Source organism: Festucalex cinctus, chromosome 20, assembly GCF_051991245.1.
Source record: "Festucalex cinctus isolate MCC-2025b chromosome 20, RoL_Fcin_1.0, whole genome shotgun sequence".
Taxonomy (NCBI): Eukaryota; Metazoa; Chordata; class Actinopteri; order Syngnathiformes; family Syngnathidae; genus Festucalex; species Festucalex cinctus.
Window position 1 is genome coordinate 17,347,489 of NC_135430.1, and position 23,020 is coordinate 17,370,508.

At 36.8% G+C, this 23,020-nt stretch overlaps 1 protein-coding gene across 3 annotated transcripts in view; it reads left to right on the top strand.

Annotated features, from left to right (window-relative positions):
- The window catches only part of adarb2 (adenosine deaminase RNA specific B2 (inactive)), a 318,324-nt gene that overhangs the window by 111,514 nt on the left and 183,790 nt on the right, over positions 1-23,020 (top strand). Inside the window, exon 7 of one of the 3 annotated variants that reach the window (XM_077509142.1) lies at positions 8,404-8,480. The exons of the other annotated variants lie outside the window; for them this stretch is intronic. The gene's annotated coding sequence lies outside the window, so the exon portion shown is untranslated. The remainder of the gene's footprint in view (positions 1-8,403; positions 8,481-23,020) is intronic. 3 annotated transcript variants of the gene reach the window in all.

Here is a 23,020-nt window from a genome sequence, read left to right on the forward strand (position 1 = left end):
TTATATTCCAGTAAATTCCGCACTGTTCCACAGCATTGTGATGGCAAGAAAACTGGAGGAATATTTAATATAAGGTCAATTTATTATTGTCGGGTTGTTGTTGTTGTTGTTTTTGCCAATCTTTCTAAGAAGCATTTGGTCTTCCTTTCATATTTAATAGATTTCACAAACAAATAACATGAAAACATGTTTATTATATAAACATTTAAATTATGTTGTTTTTTTTGTTATTATACGCAGTAGTAATTGTAGTGCTTATTACTAGTGTGATTTATTGTTTTTCTTCTCATTATTACAGTTAATATACTGCATGTGTCCTTGGGTCTTTTGAAAGTTGCACTGTAAATGTAATTTCTTTTTTATATATATATTATATTTATTCAGTCGTCCATTGGGTGCACTGTGCAACGTGTACATGCTCAAACAGTTACAATTTCTCTTCGTTGTTTAATACAAGCTTCTGAGACCAGATTTGTTGTAGTTAACTCCATGTGACCACAAGGTGGCAGCACAAAACAGTCTTGAATAATAAAAGAATGTATTTAAAACAGTGCAATCCCCTGATAATAGATTCAACGAACACAGTGGATAGTGATGGAAATTAATTAAAGTAGTTGACTCGTCGATGTTCATCTTCAAATTAAAAATTTTCAGAAACCATGTACAGGTATAGTCTTTGAATATATATCATATCATATCATCCAAGTTTTCCACCATTATCTGATTGTAAACTTGACCAATGTCCATTTTAAATCTGTGGAAGGGTTATTTCTGAAGTTCTGCATTTCATTTGGTGAAAAATGATTGTGCCCACTAGGGTCTATCACATTGGCAATCCTTCCCCTCGAGCATAAACAGAACTTTTAAGGTTTCACTCCTAATTGTCAATAATGTGAACGGCCAGCAACACTATAAGGACAGCGGTGTCGAAATTTGAATCAGGAATATGCCCGCTAAATTAGAAAATGTTATCATCCGTTGCGGTAATATCCAATTAGCCACATGGACGAGGGCAATGGTAATACATTTCGCCAACGTCAAAACTCAGCAATGTCAATAAATGGTATCGCTTTCTTTCCCGCGCCGCAGTTATACTATCTCATTCTGACCATATTGACATTCATGAAACCTGTCCCCGGTTGCCAAAGGATAACCTCGCTTCTTTTCAAATGACATTTGCTGCTTGTAATTGAGCGCCTCAAACCGGGTCTCTCGTGCATTGTTGCAGTTGGAACTCGTGTCCCGAGGGAAATCATGTCCCAATTTCACTGGGATTCTGCAATCGGCTCACGTTGATTGTTTGTTTATTGGCTTGGAGTTGTCATTCAGATTAGTCCTTTATGTTGCCATACAGTTTACACAGCTGCTCTGATCCAGAGGGAGGAAATTAAACTAAATCTACATGATGTTTATTGAGGACTACTAATTAATGTCTTCATTACTACATTTTGATTGACATTGAATCTTTTTCCAGTTAATAGTTTTCATTCGGGATGTTCGATCACACTAGTAGGCAAATCTCCACCCCCCAAAAAACTAAGATAATTTTAAGAAAGACCGATATATCCCAATACAGCACTTTTTGTTAAAATTGCATGAAATCAATTGGAATTTTCAAGTCTTCTAAATTCTGATGGTAAAACGGCCACAAGAGGGCAGCAGATACTGGTATCGATCACTGTTATGACTACTAGCCCAGTTTGCACCATTTTAATATGTCGTACTCATTCGAATACTTACCAGCATTAATTATATTAAATACATATTTCTTGTTTTCTGTCGTCATTCATATGTATGTACACAATCACTTTAGCTTATTAGCGTAACAAATTTGTTTTTCTATAGGGAAATATGAAATAATAAAAACAATCTGTTGCTGGGACCAAGGTGGGCCAAAATGAAATATTTATAAACTGTAAGAGGAATTATTTCAATAGATGTGGCAAAAGTGCCCAGTGCTTAAGTAAAAGTGAAAGTACAGATACTTGTGTAAAAAAAAAAAAAACCATAATGTTCATGTACTTATGTAAAAGTAAAAAAAATAAAATAAAATAAAGAAAAATAGTACAGACTCTGAAAAGTACCTCAGTACAAAAGTTAAATAAATACATAAATAAATACATAAATAAATACATAAATAATCACAGTTCCCATTTGATAAATTGCACATGAAATAGTTTCTCTCTTATTAGCTTTCATGGTATGTGCTTGTACTTAAAATGAAAAAAAAAAAAAAAAAAAACTGGATACAACTGATATTGAATTTATTCAAACAATGATTAAAGGGATACTTTACTAATTTAGCTATTTTTTGGCAGTCAAACATGAATATTTTGCCTATAATAAATTTGATATTTTCATTATTTTTCATGTACAATTAGCACCTTTTAAAAACACATTTTGCAGCTTGCTGTCGACTGAAAATGACATCACAAGGGCTCATGTAACCAATCACAGCTCAGCTTGTGAATGTCACATGACCAAACCTAGAAAACAGGTGAGCTGTGATGTCATTTTCAGTCGACAGCAAGTTGCAAGATGTGTTTTTAAAGGTACTAATTGTACGTGAAAAATAATGAAAGTATCAAATTAATTATAGACAAAATATTCACTTTTTATTGCTCTAATGGGCTAAATAAGTGAAGTATCCCTTTAAAAAAAAAAAAAGTAGCAAACAGATTAGATTTCTTTCTTGGCGTGATTACCACATAACAAACGAACAAGCTGCCTGCCAAAGAGACACGGAGGCCCTCAGGTTGCTGATTAATGAAATAAAGGAAGAGAAAAAGAGATGTGAGAGGTGTCGCAAGCTACCCACAATCCCTCACCACTTTTTCTGATTGGGCTAATCACCCCATTGTCCATCAACACTTTTGAGCTTGCCATCCCGAACAAAACTGACGGAAGGAAATCGCACAGAAAAGCAAACCCCTCTGCGCCATTACCCCCCGTTTCCCCCCCCCCCCCCACCGCGGTTCACGTGTCATCCATCTCGCTCACTTTAATGGCAGCCTTGTAATTATTTCGATGATTATGTGTTGCAAGCCATTTAGCATGCTCAATGACACATGTTTAATTTATTTGCTGCTGAGGCTCCTCACAGAAGAAGAAGCGAGCGGTGCTGCAAGCGGAGCATGGCTGTGCCAGAATTGTATGATAAATTGCTGCTGTTGGCATAGCAGAGCGTGCAACATCAAGGAGCTAATGTGAAACAAATAAGGTATGCTTTGTGTAGCATTGCCAAGTAAGGTTTTGCTTGGGTTAATGGAGTGCGTCTTGGTTGACCAGTGAACCCGCATAACAAAACTGCGCCATTGGGCAAGCTATTAGGACATGATAATGGGCATAAGCCTGATGTTGAAGATAATACTAAACTATATTTGTGTTTAATATTATGCCGTATATCGCTACTGTGGGGTGTAAACTAATAAAGCTTTTTTACGTTACATTTCGTCTACTAGTACTACCTTATATTAGAAATTAACACATTTGCTCCCAATAACGTGAAAATACGTTTTTTTAATGTTCTAAGTGTCCCAAAGACGTATTTAGACGTTATTTTGTTTTTTGTTGTTTTTTTTTATACTAGAGCATACAGAAGGCTTTGATGCAGCCTCTCAACTGCAAAGAACGATTGCAGAAATGGTAGTTATTACACAAACAGCCAGCAGGTGGCAGCAGAGCAAAGGAGATCAACCAGGGCCATGCAGAAAAAAAGCTCAATTACTTACAATTTTGATTTGTGAAAACTGATGAAACTTAGCTCTCTTCTAATGCTAATTGCTGCAAAACGGAAACAGATAGAAACATACTTCTTTTTTTTTCCTGATGAAAGAAGAGACTTTAATCTTTCTTTTGATAGGTTCCATGCTTTTATAGCAATAGAACACAATATTCTGTGGGCCATACAAAATCAGTCAAAATCCAGTAAAACAGCCGGGAGCGAACGGGATTGCTTCTGTGAAAATGGCGGCGAGTGAATGAGTTAAGCAAATGCTCAGTCAGCTTTTCCTAAAGCCCTTTGAGCAAACGACTGAAAAAAGTGGTATTGAACATCCCTAACAAATGACGTCAAACTTGACTGTAGTTAGCATCTAGTGCTTTACTATACTTTTTTACTATATTAGTAAATTAGTTACTACATTTATTAATAAATAATTAGTTACTATATTACTATATATTATATTATTTTACTATATTGCTATATTTGACTTTTTTACGATACTATTTAATAAGTACTAGTAGCACTCAGATATCAACTAGTGCACATCAGTTTCGCCTCACTAGTAACAGGAAATGTTTCTACTACTTGGACAAAGTTGTCTATATCAGCATGCTGAAATGTCAAACAGCCGTGGAAAGCAACTGTCTTACTAGTAAAGACAAAGAGCATATACTCGTATTCACTATTTGTTGTTTAACAACACGAGTTGAGAATTATGGAGCTGTCATAACAATTCACCACTAGAGGGTAGTATAACCTCACGGAAGGGTAAAATAATCCACGAGGTAAACAATTTCCTTATTGTTGCACAGTGACGTCACGGACGTGTTTTTCTTTGTCGCCAAAGAAATGTTGGATGCAAAAAAACAAACAAACAAATGATTCAAAGTACAGTAATGTAAAGTACCACTTCTGTACATAACACAAGTAGGCTTTTATTTTGACACTGCTGGCGGCTGTGTGCTGAAGTCTGTCACCCAGACTGCTTTGTCATCTAAACAAAAGCATCTGAACTGACCTTTTGTTGTTGTTATAAAGTAGCATAGTCCGCTCTCACTCACAGTACACGTTTGTATGATCAGACATGTGAATGCACAGATGATAAACTTTGTCATGAACAATGTAAAATTAGGATCTCTCTCATGTAAATGGACGTTTGTCTCAATCATTTTGACTGAGTTGCATAAAAGCTCCATAAAAGAAATAACAAATATGATTGTTGTATCCGACCGATGTATAGTTTTGAAAAAATGTAATAAAGGAGACGGTAAACATGCTCCGAGTCCAATAACCACTAAATAATATTCAATTACACCGCATTCAGTTGAGCAAATTATGTTTTACTAATTCTTCATGACACCACAATTCAGTGAGATTAGTAACTTTTCCAACAACATTTTAGATCATGAGGCATCAAAACAATTTTACTGCGTAAAAAAAAAATATGAGTTTTTGCTTTTTAATATTACTTCATAAGAAGGGAGGGTATCGAAAAACAGAGGTGCTATTAAAGGTTATTTTAGTTTATTTAAAACGAAAAAACTAAAACTAAAATTCCCAAAACAATTTTAACGAAATAAAATAAAAACGAAGTTGCTTTTTTTAAAAAAGAACTAACTAACTAAAACTACATTTCATGTTTACAAAAATAACTAAAATAAAACTAACTATAATTTTAGCAAAAATGTCCTTCATTTAGTCTTTTGTAATGAATTTAATGCATGAGGCTTTGGGGATGATTTTAAATGTGATTTTTAGTAGATTTATTTTGATATAAACCGGAATAATGACATCGCACCCATGGTGTTTTTTTAAATATTGCGCACAAGTAATACACATAAAAAAAAAGACTAAAACTAATACTGAAACTAACTAAACTAAAACTAAGCATTTATTAAAGAATTTAAACTAATACAAAACTAACCACCTTGAAAATTAATTAAAACTAACTAAATTTAAAAAAACAAAACACAAAACGAAATAAAAACTAAAATGAAAAATTCCAAAACTATAATAACCCGACTGCCATATGACAAATAAATTGGTTTATATATTGTAGCATTTTTCTAAATATGCAAACGTACAAACAAATTATTTGTACAATTTTTAGGACTAAACATAATTTTTCTTCATAACATTGTGGCCCTCGCGTCCTTCTGATTTTCTGGATGTGGCCCTCAAATGAAAAAGTTTGGACACCGCTGTTTTACATATTTTGAGAACTGCATTAGTGGAGAGTGAGAGCGAGCACTAATGTAGAATTTTTCGTGATGGGAAAATGAAGCTTCATGAAGCTTCATGAAGCACTTGTGATATTTTTTTTTACTCTTGTAGACGGTGCTCTTGTTTTAATATAAAGGCCAGTGCAAAGGAAATTTATTCCATTTCCACTTCAACTTTAAACCAAGAGGAGTCAAAAAAATATCACAAGTGCTTCGTAACGCTTGCATGAAGCTTCATTTATCCATCACTAGTTTAAATACTAATATACTAAGCTTATGGCGGTGTCCTCTCTCTCTGCGACATTCTTTTCTTCTCCACGTTGGGATGGCGTCCCTGGCTAATAACTGCTGACACATCAAAGCCAACATAGCCCAGCGAGCCTGTAATAGTTTTCATTTTTCTTCCTTACAGGACGGCCTCTAAGGTGCCATCATGAGTGATCAGCGCGCAGCCCCTTGCCGCCGCTCCCCGGCTCTCTGTTTCTCGCTCTCTTGCATACACACGCGCTATCCTATAGCCGTCCTCGGATCGCTCTCTGCTCATTACTCCCGCTGAGTCTTCCTCACCTCTCATCCTGTCCTATACGGACAATTTATATAAAGGATTTTCCCGTCTACCTTTCATCACAAGGCCCATTTTCATCACAGGACTTGTTTCACTACTCTCTTCCCAAAAGCATCAATCTTTTTTTTTTTTTTCTTCTTTTAACCATTTTGTAGTATAAAAGATGGGGCAGTGCTTTTTGCACGTACAAATAGAAACTGGCTTGTATTTTTTCTTATTCATACAGGTCAACAAAGCTTGGTAAGAACAGAGTTGGTGCAAAACAAATTAACTCTTTGACTGCCAAAAACGTTAAATAACGATTTGTAAAATCACGACGTATGCCGCCATAAACGTTACATTACGTCAACCAGGTTTTTTTTTTTTTTTTTTTTTTTTTAATCTATATGGCTGTGCAACATCTAAGTGCAGCGCTGCCTGGTCAATGGGTTGTGGAATCAAAAACACCCACTAACTATGGCCAGCAGATGGCAGCATTGTAACTCTTTTTCAATGGGTTGCCCCGGTGTATGGAATTACAATGCAACATGACGGAATCGGATGAAATTTGATGAAATAGAAAGTTTTCAAGGATGAGGTGAACAATCAAAGCCTTTGTCACATTAAACCTAATTCAGAGCATCACTAAATAAAAACATATTAGTGTCAAAGTCACTGTTGTAGAGAAAATATATCTTCTCACAAAAAGCTCGTTTTCCATCCATCCATTTTCTTGACCGCTTATTCCTCACAAGGGTCGTGGGGGGTGCTGGCGCCTATCTCAGCTGGCTCTGGGCAGTAGGCGGGGGACACCCTGGACTGGTTGCCAGCCAATCGCAGAGCTTGTTTTCTCCTTATATTTTGCCTGGGTGTGTGGTTTGTCACAACCTCAGAATACTTGTTTCCAAACGAGTTGAAATCAGCTCGTGTCACAAAACAATTGCTTCATCTGAAAAGTGAGATAAAGTTTGGACGCTCCATCACGCAAAGTTGAGCTTAATGAGACAAGCAATGATTCCGTAATTGCTCAGGTGAAGTCACACGGCATTCCCCAAAAGTCGTCTCAGAGAAAATGGGGGATGTTTCATGCAGGAGCACATACTCCTCGATGATTGATCACTCGGCTAATAATTTCCTAATTTTCATTCCTCTGAGGGACTTAACAGGGAGAAGCCATTTTTCCTCAAGACTGACCAGGTTGCTATTATTTCCGCACCAGCCTGGATGGGAAGAATCTCCCAGTCCATTAAGCAGACTTTCTATGTCATAAAATTTGCTGGCAATCTTTTTTTTTTTTTTTTTTTTCTTCTCGTCTCTCGCTTGCTCAGCATCCGAATGGAACAGTCTGTTTGATCTGAAGGCTGCAGGTTAATAGAAATCAGCCCTCTCATCAGCAATACTGGATTGAACCTAAGCGGCCACCTATGCCCCGTCAATTCCGATTTAAGAAAAAAAAAAAAAAAAAAAAAAAAAACGCTGGCTGTGGTCTCATTTTCCTTTGTCAGGTAATCGGCATTTCAGTTTAATCCTTTTGGAGGAAATAAAATTACAATGACCTATCCCTGTTTCCAGAGGCAAACAAGGAAAATTTGATTTTGGGAGGAAAGCAACCAATTAGCGTAATTCTATGGACTTGCTCAACTTGGTATTGCAAATCGTGCAGTTAGGGTGCCGACTCCCATCACTCAATTCAACTCTATTAGGGCTGGGTTTAAAAAAAAATTGAAAAATCAATGGTGAATTGATTTTCCTTTTCGAGCCTCATATTGATTCATAAAACCATGAAAATCTATTTTTTCCCATAAATTCATTAAAAAAATAAATAGAATTTTAAAGGCCATTTTTTTTGTATTTTACGGTTTTCTTTGAAAAGTATTGTTTACGAGAATTTAAAAGTATTTTCTTACTGTCAGGTTTACCTGTTTGACGTCTATTAAACACGACACAAAAAGGAGAGAAGACACTCAGTTCAAGGCTCGTGAGGAGAGAGGTAAGGAACTGACTGATACAATTCACTCCTGCACTCTCTGAAGATTCCTCTCCTCACCCTTTCTTTTTATTTGGTTTCCACACACCACGCCCCCTAGTTAAATGGGTGTTCCAACCCTAAAAATGCAAATGCAAGGCATCGTTGGAACACAGTGTACTTGTTTGTCTATGTGTTGTGCATGTGAGTGGAAGATTGCTGAGTGCACGTGTGGTCACGTTTGCAATCATGAAAGACCTGACTTCAGAATCTTGAATTTTATATTTACAATTATTGACTTTGAATTACCCCTTGTGAGGAAAAGCGGCGAAGAAAGTGGATGGACTTTGATTTATGAAAATATTTTCACCTCATCCTCTTGTGAATGGAAATTGAATCAATGGAGGAAATTAGAATCAATAGCCAGCACTAATATTTATAGAGTAGCCTACCTTAAAACAACCATCACTGTTTTCTTAAGATGGAACCCAGGGGCAGCAGATACAATGAAAATAGCAGAGGCCCCAGAATCGAACCCTGTGGAATATGCACATATTCGTCCGACCATTTATTTATTTTTATTTTTTTTTCTCAACATAGTACGATGTAGGGCTGGGTATTGCCAGCACGATACGACACGTATCACGATACAGGGGCCACAATATGATCCGTATCGCGATACATATGTATCCAATACATGATCTTCAAGGCGATACGTATCCCGATATTTTACAATAATATACTTGCATTTTATTCTGACAGTCATATGTATACCTAAATGATAGGTTTCTGATGCGGGATGGCAAAAATGTTTTTGTCAGCAGCACTTCTGGTTTAAAATGTGCTTATTTGAAACATTTGGGGAAATAAAAACAGCAAATTTTAATGTAACATATTCTATATCATTTTTAAACAAAATATAGGAAAATTGGTACATGTGAGAGACGTAGTGTTCCAACCCTCGTCCTTTGTCGTCGAGTCGTCCTGGACCCGCTGCCCTTCTCTCACTCCCCCGTGGACATGACCCCCATAAGGCATTGCAGCGCTTCCGTCATTTCAAATAAATGTGTCAGGTGCCAACAATGATGAACCCCAGCCTTGACAGTTACTGCGCTCTAACCCGCTCCCACTGCCGCTCTTTAACCGGTCGGGGTTACACAGAGGAGACGATCCACGGTGGTGGGTGCCTGCTACTTCTTGCGCTGGCCCTTGGCTTCAAACTAGTTTCTAGTATCAAATTTTACACCTGCTGACAGAGTGAAACAAACAAACTGATGTGCTGAAATGTCAAACTGCAGGATGGATTTTTACAAGAACAGGTTGTCATTTAAAAGTAGCGGTGTCAAAATTAGTGCATTCATTTGTCACTTGTATGTACTGGGGGAATTCCAGTCACAATTCAGAAGAGACATCCACGTCAAAATTTAGCAGTAATTTAATAATGATGCATCTATTTGTGGAGACTGGGGTCAAGTTGTATTTTACAATTTAAAAAAATGGGGTCACTACCAGAAATCCTGCCTAGGGTGCCAAGTTGCTTAGGAACACCACTGCAGGTGTGGTTCGAGGGCAGGGGTGTCCAAACTTTTTCCTTTGAGGGCCACATACAGAAAAATAGAAAGCTGCAAGGGCCACTTTGATTTTTTTTTTTTTAAGTTATTTAGTAAACGTGGTAAAAATCAATGAAGCAATTATAAATTGTTGATATAATGTACAGTTACTTAATTGCAAACTGCAAACAGTCACAAGGCAAATAGTGACCACTGTGTGTCACTATAATAGATACGCCTCTCCACTGAGCAGCAGCTGAATCCCAACTTGACATTCTGAACCGCAACAAGAACAATCGGTAGTAAACTGACCACACTGAAGAACCATTAATTTAATGTGATGTTTTCACAAATTGGACCTTGCCACGAAGCAACAAGTGGATGAAACAATTTTTATTTTTTTAAATTTTTTTTCTATTATATTTTTATGTCTTTGCGTAGCTAGAAATGTTGAATCCACCCTTTTTTTATTTTTTATTTTTTTATTTTATTATTATTATTTATTTATTTATTTATTTTTTATTTATTTTTTTTTAAACAGCATTGAAAAATTACTTTTAGTATTTGCCGTGGGCCGTCAAAAAATGTATGGCGGGCCGCAAATGGCCCCCGGGCCGTAGTTTGGACACCGCTGTTCTCGGGTCTAAGTTCCATGGTGTTCACAAAATAATTTTTTAATGACCTGAGGCCTGGTTTGTAACTTTTGCTGACTGAATACAACATCCTAAACAATAAATAGACTTCAGTTTGTCACAATTACCTAGAAAAAAAAGTTACTTTGTTTACTTTTTCTATAGTCTGATTTCTTGACTGGAAATAGTAAAGTCACTGTGCACATTTAGGAGAAACGCACGGCAATAAGAACTTGTGCTAATGAACGGCTCAATTACAATAGTTAATCTCATTTGAAGAAAACATAAGAAAATGCTGTTGATTATTTCATTAGAGCATTTTGTCAACAATAACTCAAAATACACACAACCTTTTTAAATCGCCCTAGTGAAGGTCGTTGTGTTCATTAATACATTGCCTGCCGGTCGTTTTCATGTATTGCATTATTAAATCCGAATTTTGGTGTCCTTGCATTTCGGCCTCCGCATGAAGACAGATCCTTGGTGGACGAACCATCATTACTCATTACAGTGTTTGAGGACACAGGGGACCCCTGCGACACTTACAAATGACTTGCTTGTGTAGTTTTCCTTGGGCAGATCGCTTGCCGGGTCCGGCCAGATGGACCGTCATCGACTGGCATGTGGGCGTAAAAACATGCAGCGTGTGCACCACCCAAGGGCCCGGCTTGCGTTACATTATACAGATGGGTGACAAATGAATGGGGGGGGGGAAAGAAAAAAAAAGTTGAATTGTCCAAGTGGCGGAATTGTAATGGTAGAAATGAAACCTACTTACCCTAAAGAGACACAAAGGAGGTTTGTATAATCAATGTTTTAGTAAGAAGGTGACGCAAGAGGTCAGTGATGGTAAACGTCGCCGATATTCCGACGCGTGTTAATCCCTCCGGCGGAGCGTCTGAGCATGCATCAATCACAAGCGTGTGTGTGCAAAGGTGAGACAACATGCATTAACCTTGAACCGCGAGTCAAAAGTGCGCTTGGCGCTCTCCTCTGTGCTGATGCGCTTGCACGTAATGACGACGAAAAATTGGAGCCTCGTTGTACCAAAAAAAGTTTGTCAAGCAGCTGTATTTTTCATAATCACAAAAACAAATGTTTTGAGAAATGTATATATTTTTGTGTTAAATCATTTCAAACTTTTACACCATAAAATAAATATACAATTCAATTGGAAAAAAAAGATGGCTGAAGGAAAAAAAACAACAGGCAATGTGGTTGCGAAAATGTGCACACCCTTTTGTTTCTGGGGATGTGCTTGTCTGCAGAATTAACCCATCACGTTCAAGTACTCTGCTGCCACCTGCTGGCCGTTTTTGCAATAATTACCATTGCTTCAACCGTTCTCTGCAGTAGAGAGACTGCATCAAAGCCTTTTGTATGATCTAACATAAAAAAAAAATAACTTAAAAAAAAAAACCCGTATAAATACGTCTTTGGGACATTTCAAACATTTATAATATAACGTATTTTTTTGGGAGCAAATGAGTTAAGAGCCTCTTATTTTTAATACTACCCAATAACCCAGATATATGAAGACAGGAAGGAGATTGATGTCACATAAACATATTTGCCAGAAATTCCTTCAAACAGCCAGATTATTTCAGTTAATTTCTAATCCCCACACCTACCTTTTTTTAATACAGGTTATAAATTATACTAATAGTTCAAAAAGTTTTGAAAGGTCACAGTTTTTAATATCGCATATGTGAAATGTGACACTCTACCAGCATAATTTAAATACTACTAGATATAAGAAGTCTACACACCCCTGTTAAAACGATTTGTGATATAAAAAAATTAGACCAAGATAAAATATTTCAACTTTTCCACCATAACTTACCACTAACTCAACTCAAATGGACTAAAAAAAAAAAATGACGGAAGTAAAAAATAACTATGACAATGTGGTTGCAAAAGTGTGCACACCCTTTAATTTCTGGCGATGTGGCTGTGTGCAGAATTAACCAATCACATTCAGATTCATGTTAAATGGGAGTCAGCACACTCGAGACCATTTTAAGTGCTTCTTATGCTACATGGGACTCCAAACACAAGAAAACAGGAGATTGTTGTCACATACACACAACTGCCAGTATTTGCCAGAAATTCCTGCAACCAATGATTATTCTTTTTTTTCTTTCTTCTTTTTTTTTTTTTTTTTTTTTTTTTTACTTCTTTAGAGGTGTTTCCCTGGTCCAATGTCCCTCTCTAATTTTACCAATTTATAGAATATAGATAAATCAACAAAGCAATGTCAGAAACTATGAAGCCAAAGCTTTATTTGAATGAAAAACGTCCTTTCAAGTATCAACATCTGTTTGAACATTTCTGTAGATTACAGTTTTCTACTGTCACAAGTTTTTGCCCTGTGGCCATTTTCCGAAAAGGCTGAAGTGACTTTATTGCTGAGATCTAATCGTGTTTCCTCAGCGAGGCACCAAACATCTTATCAGTGCGGGCAAGGAGAGGAATCATTTCAAGCATCTACAGTCAAAATGGAAGAAAAGGGGAGAATTCATAGTTGTAATTGGAAAGGTTCAACAACTGGATGAAAAAAGCCAGAAAAAAACTGTATGATGAGAAAAGAAACACTCTTCTGAGGCTTCGTCATTTTTAATGACAAAAATAAAAAAGCTCAGATAAAGTGGTGCAACAAAAGTGATGTTTTAAGAAGTAATTAAGATACAATAAATAGTGCAGGTGTTTTTTAACTTAGTCACTCCCAGCCATTTTCACCGAATCAACACCCTTCAAACAATTTTACTGGATTTTGACTGATTTTGTAAGGCCTACAGAATATTGTCTTCTTTTGCTATAAAACCATGGAACCCACCAAAAGATAGTTTGTTCTTTCATCTGGGAAAAAAAAAAAACGATATTTCTCCCTGTTTCCGTTTTGCATCAATTAGCATTATAAAATAGCTAAGTTTCACCATTATTCGCAAATCTGTATAGAATTGTGGGGAAACGGCTTGCTTTCAACATGGCCCTGGTTGATCTCGTATACTCTGCTGCCACCTGCTGGCCGTTTTTGTAATTGCTACCATTGCTTCACCCGTTTTCTGCAGTTGAGAGGCTGCATCAAAGCCTTCTGTATGCTTTATCATAAAAAAAACCGTGTAAATACGTCTTTGGGGCACTTAAAACATTTAAAATAGAACGTATTTATACGTTTTTGGGAGCAAATGATTTAAAGGTGTTAAAAATTGTTGTAGAAACTTGGATCCACCATTTTAATCAATGGTAATGTAATTTGCTGTTAATGTAATCTAAAGTAGGCTAATGCACTCCTCTCTTGACATGGCTAGATAATCAGCAATGTCTATTAAAACTGAGTGAAAATGATTTTCCACTCTGAGATGCAAAACGGGACAGAGGTACAAATTAGGCTTGAAATGCCGTATGTAATTAAAGGCCCCGCTGAATTTCAATAATCAAAACGGGCCATCTTAGGAGAAACTATCACAAAAGGATTATTAGTGTATAGCAGGTTGCACTAATCACTGGCTGGTCGACATCGCAGAGAAAAACAAATCAAATCTAAACATACCACCAAACATGCATGTAAGGGTTTGGAGACAGACACACACGCACGGACCCACAGCCACTCAGTCCTATTGATGTCAACCTTTTGCACCGAGTTATCATCTGCGCACAGACATACTTCATATTGCATCAGGGGGAGAGGGATAAATAAAACTGGAAAGCTTTCAGTTTTAATCTCAGTCAGCCTCCAACTTGCATGCCTTGACCAAAAGATTCCGCAGATGGAGAAGCTTTGGATGTCAACACTTTTATCCGTTGCTATTGTACATCTGCTGGAACTTGCATTTATGTTTTATGCTGCACACACATAAAAATGACAAAGAACAAAACAGACTAAGCTCTATTCTATATGGAACATCTGGAAGACGGTGCAAATATGACTCAATACCTTTTATAAAAAAAAAAAAAGTTTTTGTCATCTGTCACTTTTGTCAGTGATACTTATATTTCCATGAATATGTTAAATCGCAATGGTGGGGTCTTGTATTTGTTACCTGGGCCTTCAGTGTAGACTTAATCTCATTTAACCTACCTCTCGATACCACCACATCATAAATATCATACAACAAGGTCATATACAAGCATACAACTGAGCCATGTACATCTGGAGCAGTTCAGAAACAATATAAATCTGGTAATGTGACAAAAGAATAAAGACATTTTAAAAAAGATGATCTATAATAAAACTGTTGGGTCAAAAATTTACCAATCTATTACTTTCTGTTTTGTTGTGCACAAAACAACCCCCAAAATTGGGACAATTTGTATAAAACAACCTCCCAAAAAATGGCTGATTTTGTATAAAATAGCCCAAAATGTTGGGTTATTTTGTACAAAACCACCCTAAAAATTGGGCCAGTTTGTATAAAACAACAAAAATTGGATAATTATAATTATTTATATTTATATTATTTATATTTACATTGTGATTATTTTGTATAAAATAACCTCCTCCAAAAATAGGAGAATTTGTGTAAAACTACACCAAAAATTGGATCATTTTGTATAATAAAAATAAAAAAGAAAAAGAGAAAAAGAAAGTTCGGTGAAATTGACCCAAACCTATTTTTGACCCAAACTGGGTATTTTTTATTTTTTTTTATATATATATATTTGAGTGTCATAAAATGAAAATCTGGTTATCACATTTATTAATTTGTGCAAATTGCTACACATGTGCTAGTCAAAATTGACGAACAAATATTTACTGTGGATCAACCAATCAGGTGACGGGAAAATGCTGAGGTTATTATTGGAGAGTTAGCTTTTGAAATCTAATTGGTTAAAAAAAAAAAAAAAAAAATCATCTCATTGCTAATATACCCGTAGTTTGTGGGAGATAATTTTAACTCCCACAGTGTAATTTTAACATTTTCGGAGTTAAATGGTGTTATTGGTGTTATTTCACATTAGTTGATCACCTAGTGTTAGATTAATTAACTGCGCCTTCGCACCTGCACTTCTCCAGTTTTAGAGAGATGAGTCAGTGTCATTTTCTTCCTCCCACTTTCATCCTCGCTTATCACTGAGAAAAACTGACATTCACGCAAAAGGAGTTTGGGCCTATGAATTATTTTGACTCCCAGAAGAAACTGTTGCGAAACGGCTCACCACTGTTAAAACGTTTTCTGTTCTCGTTATTTCTTATGGGAAAATTCTTTCCAAATGTGAACATTTTGGTTTTAGACGGATTGAAATGTTTCTACTATTAATCCTGTAAGGGAATTTTTAAAAGTATCCAGTCAAACAGAACAAAATGTGCAAAGCTTTGGTGCCATCAAATGCAGTTATTGATGAATAAAGAGTCAAAGAATTTCATTTCCCAGATATACTGTCCCTGCTTGCTGCTGCACATTTTGCTGCCAGAGAGGCTCCCCCCCCCCCAGGACAAATGTGTTTCAGTCGAGCTGATCCAATCCCTGCTCTATTGTTTTTATGTACTTCTGTTTAGTGCTCCCTCAGCTCCACTGACTACCTGTCTGTTTAGAGGCCAATAAACATAAATCAGACTTGTTAGAGGTTTTCATAAATTCCCACCATACAGGAGAAAAAGGCGCTCTAACAGCTGGATGAAAGTCTACTGAGAATCGGAAATGAATTTTCTATCCTGGTAGTCTCCAAGACCGTTATTGGTGTCATTAAATCCTTGATGAAAACTCAGTCTTATAGGAAGTCACAGACTGTACACGCAAGATATTGTTATGAATCAATATGACTTACTGTGCGGCACACTTCACTCATTGAATCCAATCTGTTAAAGCACCGTAACTTTATTCACTAGGATGTTTCTCATCTCTGAGGGAAACTGAATTTATTTTAATGATGAAATGCTCCTAAGACGTATTACCAATCTTCATTTATCTTCATTTTCTATACAATCGTAGCCATTTAAAGGGAAGTAAAAAATAAAATAAAATAAAAACATCTTATCTAAGCTAATCTATCTAATCTTATTAATATTGTGTTTGTGGAATAGTAAGTAAGCAGCCATTTTGTCAATTGTTGTCAACTGAAATCGACATCATAGGTAACGACCAATCAAGGCTCAGCGCAAGAAAACAGGTGAGCCGTGATTGGTCGTGAGCAACTGTGATGTCATTTTCAGTCGACAGCAAGTGATAAAATGGCCGCCCACTGAGATGGATAAAAACAGGTGAATTTTGCTGTTTAATTTAAAGGGATACTTCACCTATTTAGCCCATTATAGCAATAAAAAGTTAATATTTTGTCTCTAATTAATTTTATATTTACATTTTTTTCCAAGTACAATTGGTATCTTTAAAAACACATTTTGCAACTTGCTGTCGACTGAAAATGACGTCACAAGGGCTCAGGTAACCAATCACTGCTCACCCGTTTTCTAGATTTGGTCATGTGACATTCACAAGCTGAGCTGTGATTGGTTACCTGAGCCCTTGTGATGTCATTTTCAATCGACAGCAAGTTGCAAAATGTGTTTTTAAAGGTACTAATTGTACATAAAATAAATAAATAAAATTAACTAATTTATGAAAGGCAAAATATTTAACGTTTGACATGTCAAAACTGGCTAAATAAGTAAAGTATCCCTTTAACTCTTTGACTGCCAAAAACGTTTAATAACAATTAGTAAAATCAAGATGTATGCTGCCATAAACGTGAAATGACGTCATGGCACTCTGGAGTTGTTGTTTTTTTTTTTTTTTTCCCCCATAACGTGTGGCAGTAAAAGCGTTAATATTCCACAAATGTAAATGTAATGAGAATGCCAAGTTTAGACTAGTGGGGCCTGCATACAACATATTGTGAATTTTTTTTTTCTTTTAACTACGCCAATTTCAATTTCAGAAAGAACTTTGAATTTAAATGAAAGTGTATTTGTTAGTCATTATTAGTGTCTCTTTCTCCCCTCAATGGTCTTTTGGCTCCAAGATTTGACCTTTGTAGTCCACCAGCAGGGAATCGATGTCACCTCTGGCGCTCCCATTTGTCCCCTCACTGCACTTGACTGCAGAAGATAATTACGCCTCAAATGAAGCTTTGCTCTTTGTGTCGACTAATGTTTAACGTTGTCTCTCTCTTTCTCTCTCACCGTCTCACACAGCCCAACGGGGGCGACTCAAATAGATCCACGTGCACCTCTTATTTACAAGATTCATGTTTATCTAATGCAAAATCAATAGTTCAGCACCGGGGTGAAGTTAGGGCCCGGCTAACAATCGTTGGGAGCTACTTAACAGCGCATATGCCTATGCTTTAGTGGGCCATAAAGTAGAGGGATCGGCGCAACTGCTGCACATTCGTCTCAGTGTAACTAATGGTCCTAAACTTGTACTTTTTGGGGCAGTTGGCGGTCGTAGGGGCTGCTCCGCTGCGGTTGGGGATGAGGGAAGCTGAGATGAGGGAGCATCTGCAGCAAGAAATAAAGAAATGTGAGAGCAGAGCGTTTTTTTATTGATTATTTCATTCTGTTTAGATCTTTTAAGTATTTATTTCCACATTTATTTTTATTTTTTGTATTCTCGTTTTTTTATGTATTTATTTTTACTTTTATTTTACATGTAGTTTATTATTATACAAATAGTTTTTATTTTAATTGTTTTTTTGTATTTAAATTTCAAATATTTTTTTTATATCCGCATTTATTTATTTATTTATTTATTTATTTATTTATTTATTCTTTTATTTAACTCATTGACTCCCAGCCATTTTCATTGAAGAAACCCCCTTTTGACAGATTTTGCAAGGCCCACAGAACATTGTGTTCTGTTGCTATAAAAACATGGAACCTACAAAAAGAAAGATTAGAGTCCCTTCATTCATCAGGAAAAAAAAAACAAAAACGTATGTTTTTATCTGTTTTCATTTTGCAGCCATTAGCATTAGAATATAGCTATGTTTCATCAATATTCACATTCCTGGTGAAAACACTGACAAACAGAGCTTGTTGCAACATGGCCCTGGCTGATCTCTTATACTCTGCTGTCACCTGCTGGCTGTGTTTTTAATAACTACCATTGCTTTAAGCCACCTCTTCATGTCAGAATTTGCAACAAAGCCTTCTGCATGCTCTTGCATTAAAAAAAAAACAAAAAAAAACAAAAACGTGTAAACACGTTTTTGGGAGTGAATGACAAAGTATTAAAAACGTTTTTACACGTTTTTGGGCTTGAATGAGTTAAATATTGGCTTTTTTTTTTTTGTGTCCTCCATAAGTAACAGGCAAATTTACAGAATATTTATACAGTAGTGGACAGAGGTGGGCATCCCATCATGACTTAGAACATCACAACATCAAAATACACCTTCTTTAAGCTATTGTGGTAGAAATTACAAGGTTAAAAGTTGTTATTTTGAAGGGCTGTACACTGTAATAAAAGTTTAGAGCCTAATCGACTTACTGTGAGGAAATTTCAATTACATCTCTTCATCATGCACAACTCTCCCTTGACATAGCCAGCTAATATCCTCAAGACCTGGAGACTCCTCCACCTTATTTCCTGGTTCCTTGCACTTTGAATAGATCAGCACTTAGAAATCTGCCTCGGCTGCTCTGCTCGAGGCCGTGTATCATTTAGCCCCAAAAATTCACTTTTCCCCACCAGTAAGCACTATCTACCTCGCCCCATTCATGAACCCCGACAAAGACCTTGCCATCTGTCCGTGTCGTTTGCCGCAAAGTGGCCGGGATTAATTGAAAAACAATGACAAGGCCAAGTGGGAGGGTCGAAGCAATAAGCGTCGTGGCCTCGCTGGGTCACCTACCCATTTCCTCATCGTCAAAACCGCCTTCTCCTGACATTAGCTGGAGACTTCCAGGAAGCACGGCGTCCGCTTGGTTTAACGTCCCGACCCTTCGCTTCTTGAGCGGTGGGCATTATCAGGTGGACAGATCCAAGATACTGTCTTTGGTCATGTTAGTGGAACGGAGCTCTAATCAATTCTGACGGGGGATAACAACGACTTGATCCCCAAGGACCGGAGGTTCTTCAACAGCTAAACCGTAGCCGAGTTATTGGACACCCCACAGAGTTGCCCAGTGTGAACGATATTGAAGCAGAGTGGTAATATGCACCCAGCTCGAGATGCTATTTTCAAGCCTTTGTGACTTCCAAACCTCAGCTTTCCAAGTTTCTGCTTCTGGAGTGAAATCCTTCTCCTTGTGATGGCGTTTCCATTCCATGTAGCTTTAGCGGATCGAAATGTACTGCACGCGTGATTTCAAGGTTGAGCGACCGGCCTCTCGCCCTCGGTAACCAGGTGAAGGGAGCCTGTCTATATGCAGACCGACCTTGTCGTTTACAGCCAGCGGCCATTTTGCTGACAGCATTCTGCGGGAGAAAGCAGCTCCGTCTCTGCCAAGTCAGAGTTCGGCAGACTTTTCGTTGTTTTCTTTTTACAACTCATTTTTAATTTTGACTTTTGGCACACAAGTACAAAAATGCACAAATTCTCAGCTGTCCGTTAAACGGGACGTCGAGTCACCCAACACACAAGTTGAATCAGTATTAATGAGTAGACTAGGCATGATACGTTGTACAGTATATGAAGGCAGTAACAGTTGTTTGACTGGCCAATTTTTGGTTATTTAATCCAGTGTTTCTCAACTCTGGTCCAGCCTGTTTTCCATGTTTCCCGATTCCAAGGCAGGAGCTTAACACTTTGAAAGCCAAAAACGTTTAATGACATATTCTAAAATCCTAATGAATGCCGCCAAAAACGTTAATTTATTTTGATTAAGTTTTTTTTTTCTCTCTCTCTCAATGGGCAGCGCAACGTCTTGTGCAGCACTGCCTTGTGACTAAACAAAAAATAATAATTCAAAGTCACTGTTGTGCAAAAAAATGTATCTTTTTCACAAAAAGCTTGTTTTTTTTCCTTAACATTTTTGTATTTTCGCTTGTCACTCAAATGACCTCATTTCAAATGGCGATTACTCAAGAACGGAATAAGGTAGAAACATATTTATGTCGTCATACCGCACAATATTCTGTTTGCTTTGAAAGATTTTTTTTTTTTTTTTTTTTTTTTTTTTTTTTTTTTTGATAACGTTTGGCAGTCAAAGAGTTCATGATGAGTTGGCATTGGATCACAATTGGTTATTGTAGTTTTGGAATTTTTCATTTTAGTTAGTTTTGATTTTGTTTTTTAAATGTAGTTACTTTTAATTAGTTATCTGGATGGTTCGGTTCGTTTTTATTAGTTTTAGTTATTTAATAAATGTTTCGGTTTTAGTTTTTAAATGTGTATTACTTGTCCGCAATATTTAAAAAAACACCATGGAAGCGACGTCATCTGAAGGTGCATTTTTATTGGCTGCTGCTAGATGACGTCACTTCTTTGTGACACACTTTCAAACGTCCTTATCGCATTTAATATCAAAATAAATCTACCTAAAATCACATTTAACATCATCCCTAAAGGCTCATGCATTAAATTAATTACAAAAAGACTAAAACTAATGACATTTTTGCTATAATTATAGTTTGTTAGTTTTGTAAACATAAAATGTAGTTTCGTTTTTTAAAAAAGCATTTTCGTTATTTTATTTCATTAACGAAATTGTTGAATTTTAGTTTTTTTTTTAAATTAGTTTCAGCTAACTGAAATATTAATACAAATACATAAGTATTACTGGATAGCCGATAGCACCTACACGCCCCGTACAAGCCGTTGAAGCGACAAGGCAGCCATTTTACTCCTCCCATCTCGCGAGCAGACTATTGTTTAAACTACCATCTCAAATGTTCTCTAATTTCGATACTGTAAATGTATACGATCGTATGTCGAGAAGCGTTTCTTGAGAGGAGTAGTATGGCAGCTTCGCGGCTTCAAAACCGGCTGTTCAGTTCAGCGGTTCATCTTCTTCGCTGATTCTTCTTCTACGCTTTCCCTTAACTCCCTATGGCAGCGCTACAGCGCCCCTCCAGACTTGGCATACGTATTACAGCCGTTAAACGTCGTCGGCGTCTGCTTTTGGACACTCATGTCTTGAGACGGTTTTGTCTGTACCAGATTTGTTTGAGGAAACGGGGCATAAAACAATTTGTGTAAGTGCTTACCATGAGCTGTTTTGTGTTTTATTTGCTTTGTGTTGTTATTAAATATCCACCATTTTGGTCAACCCTGTTATTTTAAAATGTGCTTTAGAAACAAATTTTGATTGAACCGTAAAAAAAAAAACAAAACAAAAAAAAAGACTTCAAGTACAGTATTTACCACATGCTTCTTTCCTTCATTCCCCAGCATGAAAGGCTTGTCTCATGTATTTCTGCCACCATGTAATTAGCATTAAAGTGATTCATCTGACACTATTCATACGGTTGACACTCAGCCAGTGATTGTCGGGCACTGTTCTTAAAACGACGCGAGAGAACTCGATTACCTCCAGCTGAACAAAACTGCTCCCGTTTTCCCGACACCTGTCCTTTTATATTGATCGGATTGTGCTGCACAAGCAAACATGCAAATTCAGTTTCAGCTTTCAAAATTCAGAGCCAGGTATGCATGAGGATTCTGAAGGATAAAACTTTTAAGGGTAGCTCAAAATTTTTTATATATCTTTACTGGAATGAAACCAAATGCAGCCAACCGGCTGGTTGTTACCTTGGAGGCAGTTTTAGGAAGGCAAAGTGGATTAAAAAAAAACAAAAAAAACAGGCTGACCTGCTTGTTCATTGTGCCATCCAAGCCATTGTTTTTCTCACAGTATGGATAGCCATCTGTCAACCTTACAGCGAGAGAGAGAGGCAATGATTATTTGCTCGCTTGAGTGAACACAGAGCAAAGCAATATTTCACATGTTGGCTATGGAAAAAAAAAAAAAAAAAAAGACCTATCTCAGGGGATTTTGCTTGGCGGAGCGATTCGGTGCTAGTGTTGAACATCAAGAATGATAGTAGCACCTCCGAGATGGGGCAGGAACTCCATCAAGTCAGGTTAAACCAGGACTACAAAACCCTCAAGCCTTTGATCATGGTTGATTCATGTATTTTAAAGGGCTTCAGAATAGGAAATACAAGTTTTATTATAATATACTTTAGCATAATTTGGAAAAAGCAGTTGTGTCTTTGTGTACTCCATATTTTATCTTTTTAACTGCTTGTAAAGTGTCCTTGGTTGTGTTTAAAGGGGCTTATAAGTCAAATGTGCTATTATCATTTTGTGCAACACGGTGGGTAAGTTTTCAGCACGTCGGCCAGAATTTATATTCTGTGTATATTGTTTTTTATGATGTAAGTATGGCCCTGTAAGACTTAAGATGGACCCAAATGCAGAAAATATGCACAATAGGCAAGGTAAGCTCGAAGTTTGGTGTAAAAACAAGAAAAATAGATTTAATAAGTCTCAACTC